At 39.5% G+C, this 16,130-nt stretch overlaps 1 protein-coding gene across 2 annotated transcripts in view; it reads right to left on the bottom strand.

The window, feature by feature from the left end:
• THADA (THADA armadillo repeat containing) overlaps positions 1-16,130 on the bottom strand; it is a 1,857,831-nt gene that overhangs the window by 1,183,300 nt on the left and 658,401 nt on the right. The window lies entirely within an intron of this gene.

Below are 16,130 nucleotides of genomic sequence, written 5' to 3'. Positions count from 1 at the left end.
CAAGAATGTTATCTATTTGCAAGATCCTTAGATGGCAGTAAAATGGAAACTTTTAAAATGGTAACCTCTGTCTGAATTACAAATGTATTTTTTTGTGTTTCATATCTCTTTAACCCTTCGTAAAGGGGATGTGCAAGACATGCGTAGCATGCAGAAGTAGACTTTACTACAACTTTGAGGCTTTGAAGACAGAAGCAACTGTAATTGCCTTTAATCTTGCAAAAAAACCTATATCAGTTATCTACATTTCAATTCTACCTTTTCCTCACATTATTTATCATAACAAGCCTATTCCCTGATAACCACTGTACAGGGGAATGTGTACATTGGTGAATTATACACATAGCTTTAGTTTAAAGAATGTTTTAGCAATCACTCGCTGTTCAAATATTAGCTGTCCCCATCTGAGAACTAATTATGCTTTTGAGCAGTAAACAGATAATGATTTTGTGGTCTGCAGTTATTGTGGGACTGCGCAGCAGTGTAATAGTATATTAGATTATACTAGCACACAAAGTGATGCAATGGTGACACGTCAAGAATAAGGCAAGCTTTACTGTATATCCCCTGCACCTCCAATAAGGGATTTTTACTATCAATTCCTGTGATAACAGCATACATTTATCCCTTCCACCTTGTTCTTATGTTCTTACTATATTGTCTTTCTGACATTTGGACCCCTGACCTGTTTAATGCTATCTGTTTGTCAACATATCCCCATTACAGCGATGGCAAACCTTTTTGAGCCCAGACTGCAACACAAAAGCAACTTATTTATCTCAAAGGAGAGAGATAGGGAGAGATTAAGGGAGAGAGGCAGAAAGAGAGGGAGAGAGAGATGGCGGAAAGGGGGTGAGAGAGAAAGATCGAGGCAAAAGAGAGAGAGAAGAGGGGAAGGGGGAGAGGGCAAGAGAAAAAAAAGGGGGGAGACAGAGGGAGAGAGACAGATAGAGAGAGAGGGATGGGTAAAAATGGGGGAAAAGGGCAGGAGATGGAGACAGAGAGAGATGGAGAGAGCAGAGAGAGAGAGATATGGAGAGAAAGAGAGAGAGAAAGAAAGTGTGCCTCAATGTTGCTCAGCTCTCTGAAGTGTAGGCGCTGTAGCTACAAAAAAAAAATTGTGTGAGTGCCGTACGGCTAGAGCGCTGATTGGAGAACAAGCAAAACTATTACCTCACAAAAAATAAGTTTTGAAATTGGCAGCCGGAGCGAGTGGTATTAGAATGGCACTTCTACATTAAAAAGTAAGTAACAGCTCAACTTAATTGGAAGTGATCAATTAAAGTCTCTCTAAAAGAGGTGGAAGGAGTAGGGGATCTTCTGTGATTGAATACTATGTGATATAATCTCTATATGTTCTGCAATAAAAATAATTTCAACTAAAGTCTCTCTAAAATATTGCTTAGATTCTGGACCTGATTTTAAAACATGAAAAGTTTACCATCTCTTTAAAGTGATGGTAAACCCTAGCGTTTGGGAAACGCTAGGATTTACAATCGTAACAAATAAAGGGGACTTTCATTCATGAAGTATAAAATACTTCATTCTGAAAGCCCCTTTATTTGTTATCCGCGTTTGCTGCGCTGAGCTGCTAAAGGCAGCCCACGGCAGAACGCAATTTGGCTGAGAGGTGACGTTTACACCTCTTAGCCAATAGCCGTGCGGGAAATACAGCTTGGTGCCACAAAACCTGGTGCATCAGGAGAAGAAAGAACAGAACCCACCAATCTCTCACTGTAGTTGCAAGTTTGCAGCTAACAATCAGAACTTTACCTGTAGGTCTAACACCTTTAAACACAGTTATCTAGGATTAGTAATGTAAAAATGAAACACTAATGTCCCTATAATGGGTTAAAAAAAAAGAAAGAAATAATCTTAAGATTTTGGTGGGAAGCAGCAATATAAGAAATAATAGCGACTAAATAACTAGCGAGGCTAAAACTGAAAACATAATGGTATATTTTAATAGTAAAGAGTAAAAACGCCACAATGGGTAGTTTTTGTAGAGAAAGTATGCAATCAATATAAACAAATATATATAATGTTGGTCTCCGTGTAAAAGCTGCTACTGCCAAAAGATTGAGTTATGGTTTTTATGATTTATAAACATAATTATTCATTCTGAGAGCAAATACTGGAGCTTTCCAGAGGTAAACACATAACATGAATCTATCATCTCATTACAAATATTTCTACTATAACATTATTTTACATATATAAGAATCATTTTCTGTGGCCTACTTCTGCTGAAATCACCATTTAAACATGCAGACATTCTACAATAGACATCTCTTTTACCAATGACTTGCTTTGTATATAGCGCCTGTTATTTTCTTCTTGGCACACTTATTTCTGAATCTCTTTCATGCCATTTTATGTGATCATAAAGAGCTATATATTGCGTCACTCTAATGGACATTAAAATAGTTTAAAATGATCTTTTGTGATGAAAACTGGCATTTATCTGACTATTTTTTTAACATTTTAATTTACACGTTTCTTAACCCTTTCACGACGGGGTCAATTTCTCTACATTAGAACAATGTTCCGATGTAGACAAATTCAAATCCCGCAATCGCGAGATTTCAATGAGGTGATCGGGTCGGGGGTGTCCCTATGACGCTAGGCACACCCTCCAGACCGTGATCCCATCCTGGAAGCGCCGTTGGCTTCAGGACAGCCAAACGGCTAGGACATTCTATTCCGTCCTAACGACGCTAAAGCCAGGCCTGGTTAGGATGGAATAGAATGTTGTAATGGCCATAAGAGTGTCAGTTTCAGTATAAGTTATAATTGTAATGGCATGTGGCCAATATGCACTTGAGGGGACTTTAAAGGATCACTCAATGCAGTAGAATTACATCATTAGCAAGTGCATAATAAAAAGACAATGGTTTAACACATACTCTGAAATTCAAATAAGCAGGAGATATTTTTCTGACAAATTTATTTTTCTCCCATTTTCCAGCCCCCTGTATCATGTGACAGACACCAGCCAATCACAGATTAGTATACGTATACCCTATGAGCTTGTGCACATGCTCAGTAGGATCTTGTACCCCAGAAAGTGTGAATATAAAAAGATTGTGCAAAATTTGATAATGGAAGCAAATTGAAATTGTCTTAAAACTGCTGCTCTATCTGAACCATAAAAATTTATTTTGACTTGAGTGTCCCTTTAAGAGGACATTGGAGTCAATATGTAAAGGAAAATTAAACTTTACATGATTTAGATACAGCATACACTATTAGGAGACTTTTTATCACCAAATTTACTTTGTTCTCTTGGTATTGTTTATTAAAAAGTATACCTAGGGAGGCTCAGGAGCGACAATGTACTACTGGGAGCTAGTTGGTGATTGGTGGCTACACACGTCTCTTGTCATTGGTTCACTAGATTATGCTCAGCTGAGGTCCCATTGTGCACTTTAACTATAAGTTTAACTTCTTTGCAGGCATGAAACAAATAGTTATATGCAAGCAAGAGAGTATTCATGACATTCTCTAACTTATAACATTTTCTTTTTGTACGTTTATATCCATTTATCTTTCATGATTCAGATACATTGTACAATTTACTCCTATTATTAAATTGGCTTCTTTTTCTTGGGATCATTTGTTGAAACTTTCCATGAGAGCATAGCTAGGCTCACAAGCATGTTTGTGACTTGAGCACTGTCTAAAGATTGTATTTGCAACAATTTTGAACTCAATGATATTTTTTTTGGCTCTTTCAACCAGCTGTACTATTAAAGTACCTTTTAAAGGGGCAATATACTCTAAAATGTTCTCTTTATATTAAACAGAATGTTTCATAATGTATTACATAGCATTGTAATATATTACTGCTGCTTTTTCATATATGTGATAAAAAAACACAATTTATGCTTACCTGATAAATTTGTTTCTCTTGTGGTGTATCCAGTCCATGGATCATCCATTACTTGTGGGATATTCTCATTCCCAACAGGAAGTTGCAAGAGGACACCCACAGCAGAGCTGTAATATAGCTCCTCCCCTAACTGTCATAGCCAGCCATTCGACCGAAAACAAGCCGAGAAAGGAGGAACCATAGGGTGTAGTGGTTACTGTAGCTTAAATTTAAAAATTACCTGCCTTAAAATGACAGGGCGGGCCGTGGACTGGATACACCACAAGAGAAATAAATTTATCAGGTAAGCATAAATTGTGTTTTCTCTTGTAAGGTGTATCCAGTCCACGGATCATCCATTACTTGTGGGATACCAATACCAAAGCTAAAGTACACGGATGAAGGGAGGAACAAGGCAGGAACTTAAATGGAAGGAACCACTGCCTGTAAAACCTTTCTCCCAAATATAGCGTCCAAAGAAGCAAAAGTATCAAATTTGTAACATTTTGAAAAAGTATGAAGCGAAGACCAAGTCGCCGCCTTGCAAATCTGTTCAACAGAAGCCTCATTTTTAAAGGCCCAAGTGGAAGCCACAGCTCTAGTGGAATGAGCTGTAATCCTTTGAGGAGGCTGCTGTCCAGCAGTCTCATAGGCTAAGTGGATTAAGCTTCATAGCCAAAAAGAAAAAGAGGTTGCCAAAGCCTTTTGACCTCTCCTCTGTCCAGAGTAGACAACAAACAAAGCAGATGTTTGACGAAAATCTTTAGTAGCTTGTAAGTAAAACTTTAAAGCACAGACCACGTCCAGATTGTGTAACACAAGGATGGAACCACAATCTCTTGATTGATATTCTTGTTAGATACCACCTTAGGTAAGAACCCAGGTTTGGTACGCAGGACTACCTTATCCGTATGAAAAATCAGATAAGGAGAATCACATTGTAAGGCAGATAGCTCAGAGACTCTACGAGCCGAGGAAATAGCTACCAAAAAAAAAAAGAACTTTCCAAGATAAAAGTTTGATATCTATGGAATGAAGAGGTTCAAACGGAACTCCTTGAAGAACCATAAGAACCAAGTTTAAGCTCCATGGTGGAGCAACAGGTTTAAACACAGGCTTGATTCAAACTAAAGCCTGACAAAAGGCCTGAACGTCTGGAAAATCTGCCAGACGCTAGTGCAAAAGAATAGACAGAGCAAAAATCTGTCCCTTTAAGAAACTAGCTGACAATCCTTTTTCCAAACCTTCTTGGAGAAAAGATAAAATCCTAGGAATCCTGACCTTACTCCATGAGTAACCCTTGGATTCACACCAATAAAGATATCTACGCCATACCTTATGGTAAAGTTTCCTGGTGACAGGCTTTCGTGCCTGTATTATGGTATCAATAACTGACTCGGAGAAGCCACGCTTTGATAAAATCAAGCATTCAATCTCCAGGCAGTCAGCCTCAGAGAAATTAGATTTGGATGGTTGAAAGGACCCTGAAGTAGAAGGTCCTGTCTCAGAGGCAGAGAGCATGGTGGAAAGGATGACATGTCCAATAGATCTGCATACCAGGTCCTGCGTGGCCACGCAGGTGCTATCAGAATCACTGATGCTCTCTCCTGCTTGATCTTGGCAATCAGTCGAGGGAGCAGAGGAAACGGTGGAAACACATAAGCCAGGTTGAAAGACCAGGGCGCTGCTAGAGTATCTATCAGTGTCGCCTTGGGATCCCTGGACCTGGATCCGTAACACGGAAGCTTGGCGTTCTGGCGAGACGCCATGAGATCCAGTTCTGGTTTGCCCCAATGGAGAATCAGTTGTGCAAATACCTCCGGATGGAGTTCCCACTCTCCCGGATGAAAAGTCTGACGACTTAGATAATCCGCCTCCCAGTTCTCTACACCTGGGATATGGATAGCTGATAGGTGGCAAGAGTGAATCTCTGCCCAGTGAATTATTTTTGAAACTTCTAACATCTCTAGCGAACTTTTTGTTCCCCCTCGATGGTTGATGTAAGCTACAGTCGAGATGTTGACCGACTGAAATTTTATGTACCTCAGAGTTGCTAACTGAGGCCAAACCTGAAGAGCCTTGAATATCGCTCTTAGTTCCAGAATATTTATTGGAAGGAGAGACTCCTCCTGAGTCCACGTTCCCTGAGCCTTCAGGGAGGTTCCAGACTGCACCCCAACCTAGAAGGCTGGCATTTGTTGTTACAATAGTCCAATCTGGCCTGCGAAGGTCATACCTTTGGACAGCTGGACCCAAGATAGCCACCAGGGAAGAGGATCCCTGGTCTCTTGGTCCAGATTCAGTTGAGGGGCCAAATCTGTGTAATCCCCGCTCCACTGACTGAGCCTGCATAGTTGCAGCGGTCTGAGATGTAAGTGTGCAAACGGCACTATGTCCTTTGCCGCTACCATTAAGCCGATTACTTCCATACACTGAACCACCAAAGGGCGCGGAATGGAATGAAGAACCCGACAGGAATTTAGAAGCTTTGATAACCTGGACTCCGTCAAGGTAAATTTTCATTTCTACAGAATCTATCAGAGTCCCTAGAAAGGAAACTCTTGTGAGTGGGGATAGAGAACACTTTTCCTCGTTCACTTTCCACCCATGCGACCTCAGAAATGCCAGTACTACGTCCGTATGAGACTTGACAATTTGGAAGTTTGACGCCTGTATCAGGATGTCGTCTAAATAAGGGGCTACTGCTATGCCCCGCGGCCTTAGGACCGCCAAAAGCGACCCTAGAACCTTTGTAAAGATTCTTGGGGCTGTAGCTAGTCCAAAGGGAAGAGCTACAACTGGTAATGCCTGTCTTGAAAGGCAAACCTGAGAAACCGATGATGATCTTTGTGTATCGGAATGTGAAGATAAGCATCCTTTAGATCCACTGTAGTCATATATTGACCCTCCTGGATCAGTGGTAGGATGGTACGAATAGTTTCCATCTTGAACGACGGAACTTTGAGGAATTTGTTTAAGATCTTTAGATCCAAAATCGGTCTGAAGGTTCCCTCTTTTTTGGGAACCACAAACAGATTTGAGTAAAAACCCTGTTCCTGTTCCTCCTTTGGAACTGGATGGATCACTCCCATAACTAGGAGGTCTCGTACACAGTGTAAGAATGCCTCACTCTTTATCTGGTTTGCAGATAATTGTGAAAGGTGAAATCTCCCTTTTGGGGGGGAAGCTTTGAAGTCCAGAAGATATCCCTGGGATATAATTTCCAATGCCCAGGGATCCTGAACATCTCTTGCCCACGCCTGGGCGAAGAGTGAAAGTCTGCCCCCTACTAGATACGTTACCGGATAGGGGGTCGTTCCTTCATGCTGTCTTAGAGGCAGCAGCAGGCTTTTTTACCTGCTTACCTTTTTTCCAGGTCTGGTTTGGTCTCCAGACCGTCTTGGATTGAGCAAAAGTTCCCTCTTGTTTATTATTAGAGGAAGTTGATGCCGCACCTGCCTTGAAGTTTCGAAAGGCACGAAAAATAGGCTGTTTGGCCCTAGATTTGGACCTGTCCTGAGGAAGGGCACAACCTTTTCCTCCCGTGATATCAGCAATAATCTCCTTCAAACCAGGCCCGAATAGGGTCTGCCCCTTGAAGGGAATGTTAAGTAGCTTAGATTTTAAAGTCACGTCAGCTGACCATGATTTAAGCCATAGCGCTCTGCGCGCCTGTATAGCAAAACCAGAATTCTTAGCCGTTAGTTTATTCAAATGAACAATGGCATCAGAAATAAAATAATTGGCTAGCTTAAGTGCTCTAAGTTTGCCAAGTATGTCATCCAATGGAGTCTCTACCTGTAAAGCCTCTTCCAGAGACTCAAACCAGTACGCCGCAGCAGCAGTGACAGGGGCAATGCATGCAATGGGCTGTAGGATAAAACCTTGTTGAATAAATATTTTCTTAAGGTAACCTTCTAATTTTTTATCCATTGGCTCTAAAAAAGCACAACTGTCCTCGACAGGGATAGTAGTACGCTTTGCTAGAGTAAAAACTGCTCCCTCCACCTTAGGGACTGTCTGCCATAAGTCCCGTGTGGTGGCGTCTATTGGAAAACATTTTTCTAAAAATAGGAGGGGAAGAGAACGGCACACCTGGTCTATCCCATTCCTTATTAATAATTTCTGTAAACCTTTTAGGTATTGGAAAAACATCAGTACACACCGGCACTGCAAAGCATTTATCCAGTCTACAAAATTTCTCTGGCACTGCAATGGTATCACAGTCATTCAGAGCAGCTAAAACCTCCCTAAGTAACACGCGGAGGTGTTCAAGCTTAAGTTTAAATGTAGAAATATTAGAATCAGGTATCTTTCCTGAGTCATTAACATCACCCACTGACTGAAGCTCTCCTTCCTCAGCTTCTGCATATTGTGAGGCAGTATCAGACATGGTTGTTAAAGCGTCAGTATGCTCTGCATTTTGTCTCACCCCAGAGCTATCTCGCTAACCTCTAAGTTCAGGTAGTCTGGCTAATACCGCTGACAGTGTATTATCCATGACTGCCGCCATGTCTTGTAAAGTAAACGCTATGGGCGCCCTAGATGTACTTGGCGCCATTTGAGCGTGAGTCCCTTGGGCGGGAGTCAAAGGGTCTGACACGTGGGGAGAGTTAATCAGCATAACTTTCCCCTCGTCAGATTCCTCTGGTGATAATTTTTTTAAAAACAGAATATGATCTTTATTGCATAAAATGAAATCAGTACATTTGGTACACATTCTAAGAGGGGGTTCCACCATGGCTTTTAAAAATAATGAACAAGGAGTTTCTTCTATGTCAGACATGTTTATACAGACTAGCAATGAGACTAGCAAGCTTGGAAAACACTTTAAATCAAGTTAACAAGCAAATATAAAAAACGGTACTGTGCCTTTAAGAGAAACAAATTTTGTCAGAATTTGAAAAACAGTGAAAAAATGCAGTAAATCAAATGAAAATTTTACAGTGTATGTAATAGGCTAGCAGAGCATTGCATCCACTTGCAAATGGATAATTAACCCCTTAGTTCAAAAAACGGATCAAAAAAACGAAATAAACGTTTTTTTTTTTGTTTTGTTTTTTAACAGTCACAACCAACTGCCACAGCAAGCTGTGGTCCTACCTTCCCCAATAAAGGACTTTGGAAAGCCTTTGAGCCCTTTAGAGATGTCCTATAGCATTCAGAGGGCCTTTGAGGGAAGCTGGATGTCACAGTTTGTAATTTTAACTGCACCAACTGTAACTTTTATACTATAACAGTGGAAAGCCTCAGTAAAACTGTTTCTAGTCAAAATTTAAGCCAGCCATGTGGAAAAAACTAGGCCCCAATAAAGTTTTATCACCAATGCATATATAAAAACGATTAAACATGCCAGCAAACGTTTATATTGCAATATCATAAGGGTATTACCCCTGAGAGTAAGCATGATACCAGTCGTTATTAAATCACTGTATTCAGGCTTAATTTACATTAATCCGGTATCAGCAGCATTTTCTAGTGTTTTCCATCTCTAGAAAAAATTATAACTGCACATACCTGATAGCAGAATAAACTGCACGCCATTCTCTCGCTGAAGTTACCTCATCTGTGTAATCCCCTCAGACATATGTGAGAATAGCAATGGATCTTAGTTTCAACCTGCTAAGATCATAGAAACCTCAGGCAGATTCTTCTTCTATTTACTGCCTGAGATAAAATAGCACAACTCCGGTACTATTTAAAAATAACAAACTTTTGATCGAAGAAAATAAACTAACTATATTTAACCACTCTCTCCTACAACATCCTAGCTTGTTGAGAGTTGCAAGAGAATGACGTGCTATGACAGTTAGGGGAGGAGCTATATTACAGCTCTGCTGTGGGTGTCCTCTTGCAACTTCCTGTTGGGAATGAGAATATCCCACAAGTAATGGATGATCCGTGGACTGGATACACCTTACAAGAGAAACAAGCAAGGGAATCCCCCTTTAAAGGGACAATCTACTTAAAGGGACAGTCTACACAAGAATTTTTATTGTTTTAAAAGATAGATAATCCCTTTATTACCCATTTCCCAGTTTTGCATAACCAACACAGTTATAATAATATATTTTTAACCTCTGTGATTATCTTGTATCTAAGCCTCTGCAAACTGCCCCTTTTTTCAGTTCTTTTGACAGACATGCAGTCTAGCCAATCAGTGCCTGCTCCCAGATAACTTCACGTGCACAAGCACAGTGTTATCTATATGAAATATGTGAACTAACACCCTCTAGTGGTGAAAAACTGTTAAAATGCAATCTGAAAGAGGTGGGCTTCAAGGTCTAAGAAATTAGCATATGAACCTCCTAGGTTAAGCTTTCAACTAAGAATACCAAGAGAACAAAGCAAAATTGGTGATAAAAGTAAATTGGAAAATTGTTTAAAATTACATGCTATATCTGAATCATGAAAGTTTATTTTGGCCTAGACTGTCCCTTTAAGAATTTGTATTGTTTAAAAAGAAAGATAATCCCTTTAATTACCCATTCCCCAGTTTTGCATAACCAACACAGTTATATTAATATACTTTTTTAACTCTGTCATTACCTTATATCTAAGCCTCTGCAGACTGCCCCCTTATTTAATTTATTTTGACAGACTTACATTTTAGCCAACCAATCAGTGCTGACTCCTAGGTAACTCCACATGTGAGCACAATGTTATCTATATGGCAAACATGAACTCATGCCCTCTTGCTGTTACAAACTGTCACAATGCATTCAGATAAGCTTGAAGAGGAAATATGTCAAGATGGTCACAGTAATTGGGAACTACAATTGGGCCACATCACTTAATATATCCAAATGGTATAAGCAGACGATAGGCAAACACTTGCTATTTCACACCTTCTACAGTGTACAGTTTTCTCCCACGTCTCATTCTCAAAGATTAGAAACTGCACAAGGCTATACGCTTGTTTATGCTTTCTTTAGAAAACTGTTTTTCAGACCTATTTTTATTGTTCTTTGAGTCATGTCCTTGAATAGCTTATTACTGAACATTCAGCGGAATACTTTGTGTAAAGTGTCCAGAATTCTAATCAGCAGAAGAGCTGAACCAATGTGACATTTTGTGTATAAAGCTGCAACTTTTGTCAGAGCACAAAGAAGCCTTATAGCTCTCTGTGCTGGTAATCAGTTTATGATGCCTATCTTGTTCCATTCTGCTGAGGTGGCAAGTTTTCAAGTTTTATTTCCCACAGATAGTCGTATTTGTGTCTAATTTACTCTCTGGGTTTTGCAATCATATTCATAAAGCCTGACGGCAGCTGCCAACTCTGACAGTTTTGTTAACTATTTCAGCACCTACACGAACATTTTTAAATGACTGGTCGATTTTTTGTATGTTGATTTTAAAGAGAAATTAAAGTTAAAAAGTTCTTTCATGTATATGAAAGGGCACTTTTTAAACATGTTAAAAAATATATTTTGTAGGTGAAATGTGTTTTGCTTGCAAAGCTGTCAGAAAGTGCATCTGTGTATCATTGGTCTGTGGGATAGAAACTCATTGTCTGATTAACAAAAACATAATTTATGTAAGAACTTACCTGATAAATTCATTTCTTTCATATTAGCAAGAGTCCATGAGCTAGTGACGTATGGGATATACATTCCTACCAGGAGGGGCAAAGTTTCCCAAACCTCAAAATGCCTATAAATACACCCCTCACCACACCCACAAATCAGTTTAACGAATAGCCAAGAAGTGGGGTGATAAGAAAAAAGTGCGAAAGCATAAAAAATAAGGAATTGGAATAATTGTGCTTTATACAAAAAAAATCATAACCACCACAAAAAGGGTGGGCCTCATGGACTCTTGCTAATATGAAAGAAATGAATTTATCAGGTAAGTTCTTACATAAATTATGTTTTCTTTCATGTAATTAGCAAGAGTCCATGAGCTAGTGACGTATGGGATAATGAATACCCAAGATGTGGATCTTCCATGCAAGAGTCACTAGAGAGGGAGGGATAACATAAAGACAGCCAATTCCGCTGAAAATAATCCACACCCAAAATAAAGTTTAAATTTTATAATGAAAAAAACTGAAATTATAAGCAGAAGAATCAAACTGAAACAGCTGCCTGAAGTACTTTTCTACCAAAAACTGCTTCAGAAGAAGAAAACACATCAAAATGGTAGAATTTAGTAAAAGTATGCAAAGAAGACCAAGTTGCTGCTTTGCAAATCTGATCAACCGAAGCTTCATTCCTAAACGCCCAGGAAGTAGAAACTGACCTAGTAGAATGAGCTGTAATCCTTTGAGGCGGAGTCTTACCCGACTCGACATAAGCATGATGAATTAAAGATTTTAACCAAGATGCCAAAGAAATGGCAGAGGCCTTCTGACCTTTCCTAGAACCGGAAAAAATAACGAATAGACTAGAAGTCTTTCGGAAATTCTTAGTAGCTTCAACATAATATTTTAAAGCTCTAACTACATCCAAAGAATGCAATGATCTCTCCTTAGAATTCTTAGGATTAGGACACAATGAAGGAACCACAATTTCTCTACTAATGTTGTTAGAATTCACAACCTTAGGTAAAAATTTTAAAGAAGTTCGCAACACCGCCTTATCCTGATGAAAATTCAGAAAAGTAGACTCACAAGAAAGAGCAGATAATTCAGAAACTCTTCTAGCAGAAGAGATGGCCAAAAGAAACAAAACTTTCCAAGAAAGTAATTTAATGTCCAGGGAATGCATTGGTTCAAACGGAGGAGCTTGAAGAGCCCCCAGAACCAAATTCAAACTCCAAGGAGGAGAAATTGACTTAATAACAGGTTTTATACGAACCAAAGCTTGAACAAAACAATGAATATCAGGAAGATTAGCAATCTTTCTGTGAAAAAGAACAGAAAAAGCAGAGATTTGTCCTTTCAAGGAACTTGCAGACAAACCTTTAACCAAACCATCCTGAAGAAACTGTAAAATTCTCGGAATTCTAAAAGAATGCCAGGAAAAATGATGAGAAAGACACCAAGAAATGTAAGTCTTCCAGACTTGATAATATATCTTCCTAGATACAGATTTACGAGCCTGTAACATAGTATTAATCACAGAGTCAGAGAAACCTCTTTGACTAAGAATCAAGCGTTCAATCTCCATACCTTCAAATTTAAGGATTTGAGATCCTGATGGAAAAAAGGACCTTGCGACAGAAGGTCTGGTCTCAACGGAAGAGTCCACGGTTGGCAAGAGGCCATCCAGACAAGATCCGCATACCAAAACCTGTGAGGCCATGCTGGAGCCACCAGCAGAACAAATGAGCATTCCTTCAGAATCTTGGAGATTACTCTTGGAAGAAGAACTAGAGGCGGAAAGATATAGGCAGGATGATACTTCCAAGGAAGTGACAATGCATGCACTGCTTCCGCCTGAGGATCCCTGGATCTGGACAGATACCTGAGAAGTTTCTTGTTAGATGAGAAGCCATCAGATCTATTTCTGGAAGTCCCCACATTTGAACAATCTGAAGAAATACCTCTGGGTGAAGAGACCATTCGCCCGGATGTAACGTTTGGCGACTGAGATAATCCGCTTCCCAATTGTCTATACCTGGGATATGAACCGCAGAAATTAGACAGGAGCTGGATTCCGCCCAAACCAGAATTCGAGATACTTCTTTCATAGCCAGAGGACTGTGAATCCCTCCTTGATGATTGATATATGCCACAGTTGTGACATAGTCTGTATGAAAAAAAAAAAGAACGATTCTCTCTTTAGAAGAGGCCATGACTGAAGAGCTCTGAAAATTGCACGGAGATCCAAAATATTGATTGGTAATCTCACCTCCTGAGATTCCCAAACCCCTTGTGCTGTCAGAGGCCCCCAAACAGCTCCCCAACCTGTCAGACTTGCATCTGTTGAAATCACAGTTACGGTTGGAAGAACAAAAGAAGCCCCCTGAACAAAACGATGGTGATCTGTCCACCACGTCAGAGAGTGTCGTACAATCGGTTTTAAAGATATCAATTGATATATCTTTGTGTATTCCCTGCACCACTGGTTCAGCATACAGAGCTGAAGAGGTCGCATGTGAAAACGAGCAAAGGGGATCGCGTCCGATGCAGCAGTCATAAGACCTAGAATTTCCATGCATAAGGCTACCGAAGGGAATGATTGAGACTGAAGGTTTCGACAAGCTGAAACCAATTTTAGACGTCTCTTGTCTGTCAGAGACAGAGTCATGGACACTGAATCTATCTGGAAACCTAAAAAGGTTACCCTTGTCTGTGGAATCAATTAACTTTTCGGTAAATTGATCCTCCAACCATGATCTCGAAGAAACAATACGAGTCGATTCGTATGAGATTCTGCTAAATGTGAAGACTGAGCAAGTACCAAGATATCGTCCAAATAAGGAAATACCACAATACCCTGTTCTCTGATTACAGATAGAAGGGCACCGATAACCTTTGTAAAAATCCTTGGAGCTGTTGCTAGGCCAAACGGCAGAGCCACAAATTGGTAATGCTTGTCTAGGAAAGAGAATCTCAGAAACGGATAGTGATCTGGATGAATCGGAATATGCAGATATGCATCCTGTAAATCTATTGTGGACATATAATGCCCTTGCTGAACAAAAGGCAGAATAGTCCTTATAGTTACCCTTTTGAATGTTGGTATCCTTACATAACAATTCAATATTTTTAGATCCAGAACTGGTCTGAAGGAATTCTCCTTCTTTGGTACAATGAAGAGATTTGAATAAAACCCCAGCCCCTGTTCCAGAACTGGAACTGGCATAATTACTCCAGCCAACTCTAGATCTGAAACACATTTCAGAAATGCTTGAGCCTTCGCTGGATTTACTGGGACACGGGAAAGAAAAAATCTCTTTGTAGGAGGCCTTATCTTGAAGCCAATTCTGTACCCGTCTGAAACAATGTTCTGAATCCAAAGATTGTGAATTGAATTGATCCAAATTTCTTTGAAAAAACATAATCTGCCCCCTACCAGCTGAGCTGGAATGAGGGCCACACCTTCATGTGGACTTGGGAGCTGGCTTTGGTTTTCTAAAAGGCTTGGATTTATTCCAGACTGGAGATGGCTTCCAAACTGATACCGCTCCTGTGGATGAAGGATCAGGCTTTTGTTCCTTATTGTGACGAAAGGAACGAAAACGATTATTAGACCTAAATTTACCTTTAGATTTTTTATCCTGTGGTAAAAAAGTTCCTTTCCCTCCAGTAACAGTTGAAATAATAGAATCCAACTGAGAACCAAATAATTTATTACCCTGGAAAGAAAGGGAAAGCAAAGTTGACTTAGAAGACATATCAGCATTCCAAGTCTTAAGCCATAAAGCTCTTCTAGCTAAAATAGTTAGAGACATATACCTGACATCAACCCTAATGATATCAAAGATGGCATCACAAATAAAGTTATTAGCATGTTGAAGAAGATTAACAATGCTATGAGAATTATGATCTGTTACTTGTTGCGCTAAAGCTTCTAACCAAAAAGTTGAGGCTGCAGCAACATCCGCTAAAGATATAGCAGGTCTAAGAAGATTACCTGAACATAAGTAAGCTTTTCTTAGAAAGGATTCAATCTTCCTATCTAAAGGATCCTTAAAGGAAGTACTATCTGCCGTAGGAATAGTAGTACGTTTAGCAAGAGTAGAGACAGCCCCATCAACCTTAGGGATTTTGTCCCAAAACTCTAATCTGTCAGATGGCACAGGATATAATTGCTTAAAACGTTTAGAAGGAGTAAATGAATTACCCAAATTATTCCATTCCCTGGAGATTACTTCAGAAATAGCATCAGGAACAGGAAAAACTTCTGGAATAACTACAGGAGATTTAAAAACCTTATCTAAACGTTTAGATTTAGTATCAAGAGGACCAGAATCCTCAATTTCTAATGCAATTAGGACTTCTTTAAGTAAAGAACGAATAAATTCCATTTTAAATAAATATGAAGATTTATCAGCATCAACCTCTGAAACAGAATCCTCTGAACCAGAGGAATCATTATCAAAATTAGAATGATGATGTTCATTTAAAAATTCATCTGAAAAATTAGAAGTTTTAAAAGACCTTTTACGTTTACTAGAAGGAGGAATAACAGACATAGCCTTCTTAATGGATTTAGAAACAAAATCTCTTATGTTAACAGGAACACTCTGAGTATTAGATGTTGATGGAACAACAACAGGTAATGTAACATTACTAAAGGAAATATTATCTGCATTAACAAGTTTGTCATGACATTCATTACAAACAACAGCTGGAGGAACAGATACCACA

Source organism: Bombina bombina, chromosome 4, assembly GCF_027579735.1.
Source record: "Bombina bombina isolate aBomBom1 chromosome 4, aBomBom1.pri, whole genome shotgun sequence".
NCBI lineage: Eukaryota > Metazoa > Chordata > Amphibia > Anura > Bombinatoridae > Bombina > Bombina bombina.
Note: the sequence above shows the minus strand (reverse complement) of the source record. Positions and strands in the feature narration are given on the sequence as shown.